The sequence below is a fragment of the Amblyraja radiata genome, chromosome 2 (assembly GCF_010909765.2).
Source record: "Amblyraja radiata isolate CabotCenter1 chromosome 2, sAmbRad1.1.pri, whole genome shotgun sequence".
In the NCBI taxonomy this organism is placed as follows: Eukaryota; Metazoa; Chordata; class Chondrichthyes; order Rajiformes; family Rajidae; genus Amblyraja; species Amblyraja radiata.
Window position 1 is genome coordinate 87393294 of NC_045957.1, and position 13965 is coordinate 87407258.

A 13965-nucleotide genomic window follows, 5' to 3' on the forward strand; every position below is an offset into this window, starting at 1 on the left:
GGTAATTTTGTTGCCAGTTACAAAAAGTTAAATTTCTATTTGACTGACATTACGATATTGGATTCACAACTGAGATTTTTTCATTGGTATTAGTCAAATATCCCAGAAGCTGCTGGTTTAGTCATAGAAACGGACTAATCTTGTTCTACATCTACTGGCAAAGTGAAGAAAACTCAGTTTCTTAGTTTGTGTACAATCTAATAATCATTCAGAAAGAGATGAAGTTTAGTGTGAATAATAAACAGCTTTATTCCTCCTCAAAGCAAATCATACAGAGCAGAGTGGTTTAGTTCAACTGATAGTACTTGGATTCTTGTAATGACATGAATACAATGTGCGATGGGCTGATTATCTTAATGAAGTAGAAAACAACTCCATAAAATAATTGCATTCTATAATTCCATAGCAGGATGTATAAGTTTTACATGCCATCTTTTGACTTCTTTCAGTCATTTCCAAAATCCAAGTTTCCCTCTCAATTCTCATTGCAGTCCCAGCATTTAGTAAAAATTTACTAATCACAACTCCTGTTCACAAGGCTAAATCACCAAGGACCCCTTCAGAATTCAAATGAAAAGAGCTGGCACAGCATCAATGTGTGATTAGTCACCGAAATGTTAAATTGTTTTGTAGGGATGTCAATTCTGAACCCTACTCAAGATTTAATAGGCATGGCAATCAAAACTTTTCTGTGAATTTAATCCACATAAACTAAACCCAAGTGCAAAAAACACCTTTTTAAATGATTCATCTCAATTCTTTCCAGGAAAATAGTCACAAAACTTGGGAAAACATTTTCATAATTCATTCATTGTGAAATGATTACCAACAGAACCCCATTCAGTACAGAAAAAAAAACCGAAAGAAAATACACTCAAAAAGCAATGCATATTATTAGAGGAATTTGATACGCTAGTTAAAACTATTAACAAAACGTTTTATTAATTTTGCACCATCTTAAGGCAAAATTCAAATTTAATTGAAGGAATTCAAAGGATCAACGTTATAGGTTAATCCTATAGAAGATCCAATGGACGTAGATAGACTGGAGACCAAATTTTTCATGAATTTTTGATTATGTTGAAGTTTTTTATTTCCAGAATATTATTTCTTGAAAGCCTCATTAGAATTCAGTTGTGCAATAGTTGAATCATGGGTGATAAGACATTTAGACTAAGAAATTAGACTATGTAACACTTTGAAGTGTGATGTGATTGAATTGCAATGTTTTTCTGACTAATTATAAATATGTGGTCATTCTGTAGAAATTATACGGTAGTGAAATTTGACTGAGACTTCTGGCCACAATGTATACAAGCACAATGATTAGGAAGGGTTTCAGGGGTTATAGGGGTCCACGCCGACCATCGATCACACATTCGCAAGAGTTCAATGTTTTCCCACTTTCTCATCCACTCCCAACACACTGGGGGCAACTTTAACTTGCAATTTTTAACTTTAACCAATTAACTTGCAAACCTGCACGTCTTTGGGATGTGGTAGGAAACTGGAACACCTCGATGAAACCCACGTGGTCACGGGGAAAAGTGCAAACTTCATACAGACAGCACCGCGATCGTCATCGAACTGGGATTTCTGGTGTTGTGAGACCGCAGCTCTACCAGCTGCGCCACTATGGTATCATGCATTGTTTAAGGTTCATTTTGCATATTGGTGGCATAAATTCCTGTGGCTAGTGGTGTGCCTCAGGGATCGGTGCTGGACCCATTGCTGTTTGTGGTTTATATCAACGATTTAGTTGAGAACGGAGAAGGCATGACTAGTAAGTTTGCATATGACACTAAAATGGGTGGTATCATGGATAACGAAGATGGTTATCAGAAACTACAGCAGGATCTTGATCAGTTGGGCAACTGGGCTGAGGAATGGTTAATGGAGTTTAGTGCAGATAAATGCAAGGTGTTGCATTTTGGGAAGTCGGAGCAGAGCCGACATTCACAGTGAATGGCAGAGCCTGTGGTGTGTTGTAGAGCAGAGGGATCTTGGAGTGCAGGTCCATATTTCCTTAAAAATGGCATCACAGATAAATAGGGTGGTCAAGCAGACTTTTGGTACATTGACCTTCATCAGTCAGGGTATTGAGAATTAACGTTGGGATGTATTGTTTCAGTTGTACAAGACGTTAATGTGGCCAATTTGGAGTTCAGTTCTGGTCAGCCTGCCATTAGAAGGATATTGTTAACTTGGAAAAAGTGCAGAAAAGATTTACAAGGATGTTACCAGGACTTGGGGGCCTGAGTTATATGGAAAGTCTGAGCAGGCTAGGACTTCATTCCATGGTGCGCAGAACGCTGAAGGGAGATCTTATGGAGGTGTATGAGGGAAATAGAGGGTGAATGTCTTTTACCCAGAGTAGGGGATTCAAGAACCAGAAGGCACAAATTTAAGGTGAGAGGGGAAAGCTTTAATCAGAACCAGAGGGAAAATTATTTCACACAGTGGTTATATGGAACAAGCTGCAAGAGGAGACGGTTGAGGCAGATGCTATAAAAACATTGAAAATACATTAGAACAGATACATCGATAGGAAAAGTTTAGTGGGATATGGGCAAAATGCAGGAAAGTGGGACTAATGTAGATGGGGCATCTCGTTGGCATGGAGAAATTGGGCTGAAGGGCTTGACTCTGTGCTGTTTGACTTCATAAATCAGATCAAATTTTTCTGATTTAAAAAATCTGTTCACCATTGAAAAGGAAGCATGTATTCCTGAGGTTCAACCAACCAATATAATCAAAAGGCTACTCGCCTGGCTGAAACCCACACTGTAGTCTGCCGTAGAACACAAGAGGCTGCTTGGTGACGCAGCCAGCTGTTGTAAGGCCACGTAGAGTCATTGGGTGAGGTGCATTGCCACTTCTCTACATATAAATCCTTTGCTCTTTGTCTCACTGGGTGTACTATACAAGCAGAACAGGCATCGAAGGTAGGGCAAACATACCCAAGGGCCCCAAGGGATGTGGAGAAGTATTCATGTCTGAATAACCTATCCTTCAAGAGTGTTTGTTCAGCGAGCCACACATATCATTCCCTTATCATGTATCTATACACTGTAAATGGCTCGATTGTAATCATGTATTGTCTTTCTGCTGACTGGATAGCACGAACAAAAGCTTTTCACTGTATCTCTGCACACATGACAATAAACTAAACTAACTTCATAACTAAATAAAATAGCTTCAGCCTTCCAAACAGCAATGTAACAGGAGATTATGTTTTTTGGAAATTAGTGGTGACAGCAAACCGTGATTTCTTGTGGGAAGAGCTCATTTTACACACCCATGCCTTGACTGCTCTTCCTATGGAGGTCAAGGTTAGGGTCACCCTGAAATTCCTAGCCCCCAGGTGGTGGTGGCTGATCTGTGTCATATTTCCCATGTTATCGGATATCTCAGCATGCACGAGGTCACCAAGGTCTCTCCAAAAACCCCCCAACTATCTTCATATCTTTGTCCTTCAGCAAAGACTATTAAGATTAGCAAACACACAGATCTGAGAGGCTTAAGGGGTCCCAGAGGTTCGGGGAATGTGGCTCTTCCCATTCAGAAGTCATGACTCCATGTTAACAGCGAGGGTCATCTTTCTCTGAGCATACCATGAGCATCAATGCTATACTTACGTAGTTCACTTGAACCTTATTTTCAAGAAATTGCTGTTCCTTGCTGTCTGAAGGTCTGAACCATGGAGGCAGCAAGACATGTGCATGCTCTTTTGTTTCTGATTCCAGCCGGTGTTAATGTACACCATTATACTGAATGTCTGAGTGCCACAAGGTGCCCAGTAGTAAATGGCAACAGAATGCTCAAAATAAGATTCTATTGTCCAAATCTACCTAGGGACACCATGATGTCTTTCCCAAAGAGGATTCAATACCTGCTGACATTTGCTGCATTCCGGATAACCTCACCAACAGATAAGCTCATCTTTTGTCTGAGCTTTTGTTCCCATGCTAAGACAGGGAAATAATAAGCATGGAGATGATGGATGAGCCACACACCACTTGCCTAAGGTTTTTAGTCATTAAAATGCCACGCCAAGATTTTACATACAAAAGTAGCAGACCTCAACTGAAGTTACTTGAGAAATCTGAACCAAAGATCATAGAGTGGAGCAAGATACGCTACTCGGCGAAAAAAGAGATGGGTGACCGCGCCATTTTAATGGGCGTCAACATCTACATCTATAGCTGATTGTTCTGCTATAAATTGCTCTAATCACCAATGTAGATTATCATACCTGCCTTTCTTCAGGTTCCCCAATAACAAAGAAAGTAGGTATGTTACAAAACTTACCTTCAGCGGCGCTGCAGTTCTGATACTGGCCGTGTGCGCGACTTTTTGCGTCTTTGAGAGGGGGGCGGGTTTAAAATGCTGTTTTCTCCAGCCTGTTGAAATCGATCTTTGTCAGGTTGTTTAGTTGCTGAAGAAAAATCGCTCCGACATCCGTTTTATCAAGTTTTTTTTAAATAGCGCTGGATAATTTAATAGCAGGAGTAAAATAAAAATCGTCTTCTAAAGGCGTCAACGCCGACAACGGAACGGATCTCACGTACGGGACAAAGCAAGGTACGCCATTTATTGTTACATATAAACGTGCTTCTTAGGATGCCTTTAATCAAAATTTCACGTTGTGAAAAGGTGATTTAGCCCCATATGAACCGGCAGTGTTTTTCCTGTCGATATGGGGTTTAAATTCACCGCAAATGCAACGTTCCAATCGATCGCGTTCCACAAAATCTCACTCGCAAGATGATTTAAATGGCCATTAATTTACCGGAATTAAACACTAAATTCCTTCCATTTGGCCTATAAATTCATGACAATGAGATTTAAAAGTCATGTTATATTGTGAATTCTTGTGTGAATGTTATTTGGACACTTAGGCTATTTAAAAATGTTAACCTTTTCTTACGAAATGGATAGATGTTTAGATCTAGTAATTGAATTTTGTAATTAGCTACAATTAGGTAACTAACTAATTATATGCATTCAAGTAAGATTGTTTCATATTTGTTTCAGAATGCTTCAATCTATAATAACTGAAAATTTCATTCAGTTCTCTTAATTTTTAAGAAAGTTATGGGCTTTTGACTGTCCTTGATCACAGCTTTTGAGAAGTCAATGGAAAAGCAATAGGGAACAAGATGCTAATTTCCGAGTATGAAAATGGCCATAACTTTTTTAATACTGAAGATATGAAAGTGAATTAGGTGTCAAATTAAACTTCTTTTTATGCTTTATCTGATGGGATAGATTGCAGACTTGATTTTTAAAATCTCAAAATTTTGTAACATTGCTAAAGAAATGTGAGGAAACATTACTGTTTTCTGTCGATATTGTAATGTTTGAGACCACGTAAGGCCCTATTGTGACTAGCACAAAGACAACACGTCCGACATCTTGTAAGTAAGATTTAATCTGAACAACCCACGGAAACTTCTCGAAGGTCACCTGACCTCAATCACGAGGCACAGGCATTTATATTAAAGGGGCACCGGCATTTATATTACATATACATCACAGATATTATTATGTCCTGAAAATGTTATTTTCTGTTCCCCCATCAACGGTCAATGGGAAACTAGGTTTGTCGGTACATTAGAAAGTTATTAGATTTTTAGAAAATAGATCTATAATTACCACAATAATAAAGTATATCCAGAATACTCGTCGACAAGATCTCCTACACCGAACTCCGGTGTACTTGTCAACCAACTGCCGTCTTTGTTCTGAACACTGAACTTGACCAGTTTTTCAACAGGCAAACCAATAACAGGCTAAATTGGAATGCAGTTCCAACGCTATTTGACATCCCTAACCCGCCGAAACGTCTGTTTTCCCAACGCAGGTTACCCAAGAGGAAGAATGAGAACCTCCCGTTACCCACAAAATTGTGCAAATTATGATTTATTTATCTATATTACTAAATCTCTGATCTTGACCGCTTTTGGCCGACTGTGCTGCGATTTCCGAGAGAATGCCGCCACCTACGGCCGTCATTTTTGGCCACCTCGCTCAGAGCCCCCCTCCGCCATATGAGTGCAGAGGACTTTTTCCGTCGATGAAAAATGAGAGAGATATTAATGTTTTTACAAAATTCCCCATTCTCTCTGCTGCCCCTGCTGGTGGCAGGGGGAGGGGCTATAAACCCAGGAAGTGTCGTGCCTCACTTAGTCTCTGCCAGACCCAGGAAGTGAGAGGTTCACGGCTCTCTGAGCTGCGAATAACACTGAACGCACGTCTACTCCACGGTGAGTCCCCTCGATGCGGCTGTAAAGTGGCTGCAGCCCTTTTTTAAAAGTTTGTGTTCACAAAATGAATTTTGGTTGTCGGGTGTCTGCAGCCCAATTGTTTGCCTCGCCTTTTTTTAACAAGTTTGTGTTCACAAAATGAATTTTGGTTGTCGGGTGTCTGCAGCCCAATTGTTTGCCTCGCCTTTTTGACAAGTTTGTGTTCACAAAATGAATTTTGGTTGTCGGGTGGCTGCAGCCCAATTGTTTGCCTTGGCTTGGCTTTTAAAATCGTTGCAACAGTTGGATGCCAGCCCAAGCATCCATACGGCCCACAATGTCTATACTAGCCCTCTGGAAACCAGTACCTTCAGCCCGCAACACCCATACTAGCGCAACAGACTGCCCCCCCCCCTGGCGAGCAGTATTGGAATTGGTGGAGAGGTGGAATATTGCGTTGGTGACCAGCCCTCCCGTGTGATGCTGGGACCCAACAGGTCCCACTTAGTCTAGTTATTGTATATGTTGGAAATGTTGTCCTTTTGGGTAAGAAGGGGTGGGGCTATCATTGTTTGAAATATGTTGAATTTTACATCACTTTCATTGGTACGCTGATACGCAAAACACTGCAACCCTAAATATCTCGCGCACAAAATGATGTAAATTATGTAAATATTACCATGAATGACAGAAATTAAAAGTGTTTTCCTTGTTTATGAAGTTCAATTTAAAATTATTTGAAATTGTGGGGGTTGGTGCAATATACTGCTCACCCACAAATGTGTCGTTATGAGACATTCACATTTAAAAAATCCATGTCTCAAAAAAAAGCAAGAAAGGTCCCCACGTTATTTGACCAACTTATCGGCTGAATTAAAAGATGTAAGTATGTATGCACTACATTTTATTACGCTAATATAGAATGAAAGAATGGAAAAATATTTTGACATTGTGTTCATGGATATTTTATTCACAATATTAGGATTTCATATATGTGTGTGTGTGTGTGTGTGTGTGTGTGTGTGTGTGTGTGTGTGTGTGTAAAAGGTTGCTAAACAAATTAGAGGAAATTACAAGAAAGAAACTAGAGATATATATGTGTGTGTGTATATATTCATCAATATCACATATTGTTTACATCAATTGGTCATCAAAACTAAGAAACTCAGCCAATCTTCAATTTGGCAACACACTGTCTCACCGGCCATCTATGTCACATATCCATAAGGTAATGTACGGTTTAGATCACATGCGGTATCCACTTAGATGGATGCAGTATTCTACTACATGATCAGGTGAATGATGTGGAAATGGTGTTTGCAATTTTATTGTTCCATGTGGTATTCATCAACATAGAAAGGAATAAGAAATAGGTGCACTTACTGTGCCAACCAGGTCTCTGGTGGACACCACGCAACAACTGTTACACAAAATGTATTTGTGTATTCTGATGCCATTTTCGGAAACTTGCCAACAATGTGCTTTCTTTTCTTATATTTGTTATTGATACTACGTTAGTCATGAACCCAATAAAGTGCTTGTCAAGAAATTTGAAATTTGACCCCATATGTCATATTTTTGTGTGCAGTTTTGTGCATTAATATATTTATATAAATATAAATATAATTGCCTTTATGGTTTATGTACATCATCTGACAAATGAGATAAAGATATAGTGTTGCTTTAAATCAAAGTTGCTTCTGATCCATGAGAAGGAACTTTGAGATCTATTTATCTCTAACTTGCCGCTCACACACAAACACACATTCATATATGTATATATTTATATATGCTAAATTTAATTTTGTGCTAAAGCAATACAAGGGAAACTGCACAATACAATACAAGGAGTGATGTAATTAGTGAAGGGGGAGATATGATGTAATTAAAGTGAAGGGGGAGATGTGATGTAATTAAAGTGAAGGGAAAATCTACTGTATTTTCATTTATATGCCGTCGCGTACACGTAAATGAACCCCAATGATGAAGGGGGAGATGTAAAGTTTGTATTTGTCATCAATATTAGTATTGTAAAAAGTTTGTTATCCACGTTAAATTGATTAAAGGTGAAATTGTTTAGTATTGAAAATAGTTTGTATTGACCCCAACGTTGAAGGGGGTGATGGGATGTAATTAAAGTGTAGGGGGAGAGGTGATGTAATTAAAGTGAAGGGGGAGGTGTGATGTATATGCAATGTAAATGCCAGTGCCCCTTGAGGCCAAAAGCAGAAGCTGGCAAATGTACCTGTGCCTCGTGACTGAGGTCAAGTGACCTTCTAGAAATTTCAGTAATGGCAAATTAAATCCTTCTTACAAGATGGCGGGCATGTATTCATTGTGCTGGTCACAACAAGGTCTTACAGAAGACATTACACAAGGGAAACTGCGCAAAGGAGGAGGCTGGGGAGGAAGGATGGGAGAGAAATGGGCAGAAAAAGAGAGATTAAGCAAGGGGAAAACATTAAAAAATAAAATTAACTAAAATATGTGACGTGATAGATGCTTATATCATACACCGTTCCCCAACAACGCTGATTTAACACATTAATTCTGAAGTAATGTTGCAAGGATCTAATTAATTCAGACAATCATCTAATAGACTGGTAACTCAAGAAAACTATTAAGAATTCAGACCCACATGGGTGTCACAGAATTGTGATACCTACCCACATCTATTTGCATGCTAATTAGCTTCTAAACCAAGTTACAATTTACACCAATTATTCTCAAATGAATTTGCTCAAAAAAATTGGTCATCCAAATTAAATAAAGAAGCACTATTCAGCTAGTCAAATGGAAATATCATCTAGGGGGCGCTGACCTGTGCGCGGCTGCCAAGCCAGCAGCTGTCTGTCTTTTCATCTTTTTTTTTATTTCTAGTTAGTTAAAGTGTTTTTGTTTTTGGAGTTCTAGACTTTTTTATGTGGGGGGTGGGGGGGGGGAAAGGGGGAAACTACCTTTCAGGGTCCCTACCTGGTCGGAGAGGCAGCTTTTCTCCGGGCTGCAGTTTCGAACCGTCCTCGCGGCCTACCAGCGGGCCTGGAGCGGCGTTTCCTGTCGGGGACCGCCCAGAACCATGGCTTCGGCAACGGCACAGCGCTGGAGCACTACTGTGGAGCGGGCGATGCCTTGTCCGGGTCGCCGCGCTGGAGCTCCGGTGAGCTGAAGACCGCCGGGAACAACATCGCGGAGCTGCGGGTCTGAGGAGCGGCCAGCCGCGGGCGGCGGCGCTGAACTTAACACCGGGAGCCTGGGATCTCGCGACGAGATGGCCAGTAGTGGAGCTCCAACCGGCGCGGCCTTGTTGGCTTTGGAAGCCGCGGCCTCCAGTACGGAAGCGGCCGTTCCAGGTGTCCCAAGCCGCTGTGAGGATTCTCCCGACGCCGGAGCACCATCACCCGGCGAGAACGGCCTGGAACATCGGGCCTCCGTAGAGGCAACTGTGGAGGCCTCAATTGGCTCGACTATGGGTGAACTGGGGTTGGGGACTGGACTTTGTGCCTTCCCTCATGGTGGGAGCCATTGTGGGGGGATGTTCTTTATGTTTAAATCTCTTATTAATGTTATGTCTGTATTCTTTCTTTATGTGCTGCATTGGCAAGAAGCATTTCACTACACCTAGGTGTATGTGACCAATAAATAACCTTTGACCTTTGAAATATCATGTTATTAAATATTTCATGGTTTTGTTATTGCAGTCCACAAAACTGTTAATATAAATTTGCAGAATGAGGAGTTCCACTGCGATTGGAACATTGGATTTATTATTGTCAAGTGTACCGAGACACAGTGTAAAACCTTAGTTGCATGTTATTCAATTCATATCATACACATTATATCTCAGTAGTGCAAGAGAGATGTCCAATGGCTGGAATAAGGTAGATTAGATCAGGAATTCATCTTTAGCACATCAGAGGTCCGTTCAAGAGTCTGAGATCAGAGGGAAAGGATATCAGACATTCTGCAACCAATTATCTAAGCAATTATCACAAATGGACATCTGGTCCACAAGAAATGCTGTTCTCTACACCTTCCGCACCCCAATGTACCTCCTCACTGTCGCTCCAGTTTTTCACTTCAGTGTCTCATTTCTTGGACAACTGGTTGATTGTATAGTATCAAGCAGTTCAAATAATTCCACCCCTACTATCCCCATTAATGAATGAATCATGTGAACTGCCAAGAAAATATCCAATTAAATTGACACTTGGTCATCTCTTAGCACTAAATATTTTTTCAGAACAGCGTTAAGAACATTCAATACATGGGCACGGAGTGAGACAGAGGTCCTGAGATCAGAATTTAATTCCTAAAGAAGTTAATATACCCTTTCGGCGGTGGCGACATCACCATGGAGGTCCGCTGGACTGGAGGGCGGCATCTCCGGCCTGGATCGATCGCCTCAGCGCAGAGGGAGAACAAGGAGGGAAGAGACGGAGACTAAGACTTTGCCTCCATCACAGTGAGGATGTGCTTGGTGAACTCACTGTGGTGGATGTTTGATTTGTGTTTATTGTATGTTTTGTTTTTATTGGTTCTGTGTATGACTGCAGGCAACATAATTTCGTTCAGACCGAAAGGTCTGAATGACAATAAAGGAATCTAATTTTAATTCTATGTGGGACGATATACAGTGCATTCAGAAAGTATTCAGACCCCTTCACTTTTTCCACATTTTGTTATGTTACAGCCTTATTCTAAAATTGATTAAATTCTTTTTTTTATCATCAATTTACACACAATACCCCAAAATAAAAAAGCAAAAACAGGTGTTTAGAAATTTTTGCAAAGTAATTAAAAAGAAGTAAATGATATATCACATTTACATAAGTATTCAGACCTTTTAGTCAGTACTTTGTTGACGCACCTTTGGCAGCGATTACAGCCTCAAGTCTTCTTGGGTTTGATGCTACAAGCTTGGCACATCTGTATTTGGGTAATTTCTACCATTCTTTCTGTAGATCCTCTCAAGCTCTGTCAGGTTCGATGGGGACCGTCGGTGCACAGCTATTTTCAGGTCCCTCCAGAGATGTTCGATCGGGTTCAAGTCCGGGCTCTGGCTGGGCCACTCAAGGACATTCACAGACTTGTCACGAAGCCATTCTTGCGTTGTCTTGGCTGTGTGCTTAGGATCGTTGTCCTGTTCGAAGGTGAACATACGCACCAGTCTGAGGTCCAGAACGCTCTGGAGCAGGTTTTCTTCAAGGATCTCTCTGTACTTTACTCTGTTCATCTTTCCCACGATCCTGACTCCCAGTTTCTGCCGCTGAAAAATATCCCCACAGCATGATGCTGCCAACACCATGGTTCACCGGAGGTATGGTGTTGGCCAGGTGATGAGCGGTGCCTGGTTTTCTCCAGATGTGACGCTTGGCATTCAGGCCAAAGAGTTCAATCTTGGTTTCATCAGACCAGAGAATCTTGTTTCTCATGCATTTTGGCAAACTACAAGCGGGCTGTCATGTGCCTTTTACTGAGGAATGGCTTCCGTCTAACCACTCTACCATAAAGGTTCTCCCAAATCCACAGAGGAACTCTGAAGCTCTGTCAGAGTGACCATCGGTTCTAGGTCACCTCACTGACCAAGGCCGTTCTCCCCCGATAGCCCAGTTTGGCCGGGTGGCCAGCTCGATGAAGAGTCCTGGTGGTTCCAAAGTTCATCCATTTAAGAATGACGGAGGCTACTGTGGTCTTTGGGACCTGCAATGCTGCAGAAATTGTTTTATACCCTTCCCCAGATCTGTGTCTCGACACAATCCTGTCTTGGAAATCTACGGACAATTCCTTCATCTTCATGGCTTGGGTTTTGCTCTGACATGCACTGTCAACTGTCGGACCTTATATAGACAGGTGTGTGTCTTTCCAAATCATGTACAATCAATTTAATTTACCACTGGTGAACTCCAATCAAGTTGTAGAAACATCCCAAAGATAATCAATGGAAACAGGATGAACCTAAGCTCAATTTTGAGTGTCATAGCAAAGGGTCTGAATACTTTTGTAAATGTGATATTTCAGTTATTTCTTTTTAATTACTTTGCAAACATTTCTAAACACCTGTTTTCGCTTCTTCATTCTGGGGTATTGTGTGCAGATTGCTGATAAAAAAAAGAAGAATTTAATCCATTTTAAAATAAGGTTGTAACGTAACAAAATGTGGGAAAAGTGAAGGGGTCTGAATACTTTATGAATGCACTGTAACTCCTATAGCTTTGTGATGACGTGGGAATTTTTTTTCATTGTCCTCAATCTCAAACTCTTTACAGATTACAGACTAGTTTATGAAGTTATATGAAGCTCCAAAGACAGTATATACACACAGTAATGATAAATACAGCAGAAATACAATGACGATTGCAAATCAGCAAAGATTGTGGTGCAAAAACTGAGTAGTACAAAATCCTTTGAGGGAGAGGTCTTGGCACCAGATAATGAGGTTCTCGATCTCCTTCCTGTAGTCCATGAGCCTTGACCAATCTTCATTATGGTCAATGTTAGAGTGACTCAACAGTATTAATTTAGACAGGTCATTTCATTTTGCTTGGTGACTGGAATGATGGAGTTTCCTTGAAGCAGACAAGAACAGGTTGAAGAAGTTGACAGAAACTGTGGCCAGTGGACTGGTGCCCAATTTCAGAACCTATCCAGGGATTCTATCAGGGTCAGCTGCCTTTCAAGAGTTTTTTTGCATTAAGGTAAATCTGATTTCTGCCACCAACACGTATGGGGGGGGGGGGGGGGGGGGGGGAGGGGTGCTTCTAGGCAGAAGTTTGTTAGGATGTTCAAAACTGGCGTAAAAGGCATTACGTTTTTCACACATGGCCAAAATTTGTGAAAATTGAAGGTTCTTATCTTTCTTCATGCTATGATTAAAGGAGTGTAATTACTGTCAGAAAGTTATTTCTGTGTGAGCACGCACACACACACACCCTCTCTACGGTTCATCGTTCGATCACATGTCTACTGGATATATACTTGAATTAAATAGAATGCTGGATTTTCAATTCTATCTTGCAGAAATTGGTCCAGCCCCAAATTCTCTGGAAGAATTAATTCACCTTTTCGTGTAAGTTAGCTTAAGGCAGTTTGCACAGTCAACTGGTTCAACCGGTTTAACAAAGCTGATTCAATATCTGAAGCAGGTAAATTAGCTTATCCCCTGGCTGAAAGTATGAAAACACTGAAATGTGCAGGGAAGCTTTTTAATTTTCTGTGCCACAAATGTCTTAATTTTCTTCATAGTCCACCAAACATCTGATGATCTTGCCTTCTGAACCATTATCGCAGTGAGTATTCCAAACCTTACAGCCAAGATTACATTTTGCAGGTTCCAATGGTGAAAACAGTTGTCTTCACTTTTAAGTAATACCACATACCTGCCCACCTAACTATGGTACCTGATCACAAAGCAGTAACAATCATGAACTTTATAATAGTCAAGCTAAGTGGAAAGAGCAAGAACACCTAAACACCTGAATCACAAAAACACCTCATCTTTTCACTCACCATCCAATAGGATTATTGCTTGCTTCCAAAACAACCTATGAACATGCATTTCCCTTCATAATTGATGCAAAAACCTTGCAAAAAGAAAAGTAATCTTCTTTATAGACTTTTTTCATAATGCACAAAGTTGAAAGCCACTGCAAAACAGTAAACCCTCGGTATAACAGACCATGGGGGTGGGGGGGGGGGGGGACTAGTGTCCGTTATTGCC

At 40.8% G+C, this 13965-nt stretch overlaps 1 protein-coding gene and 1 long non-coding RNA gene across 12 annotated transcripts in view; one reads left to right on the forward strand and one right to left on the reverse strand.

Annotated features, from left to right (window-relative positions):
• The window catches only part of cobl (cordon-bleu WH2 repeat protein), a 255373-nt gene that overhangs the window by 124405 nt on the left and 117003 nt on the right, over positions 1-13965 (reverse strand). The window lies entirely within an intron of this gene.
• On the forward strand, positions 7539-7809 carry LOC116991449. The gene is made up of 2 exons (XR_004416798.1): positions 7539-7578; positions 7622-7809. It is a non-coding gene; the product is annotated as an uncharacterized LOC116991449 (long non-coding RNA).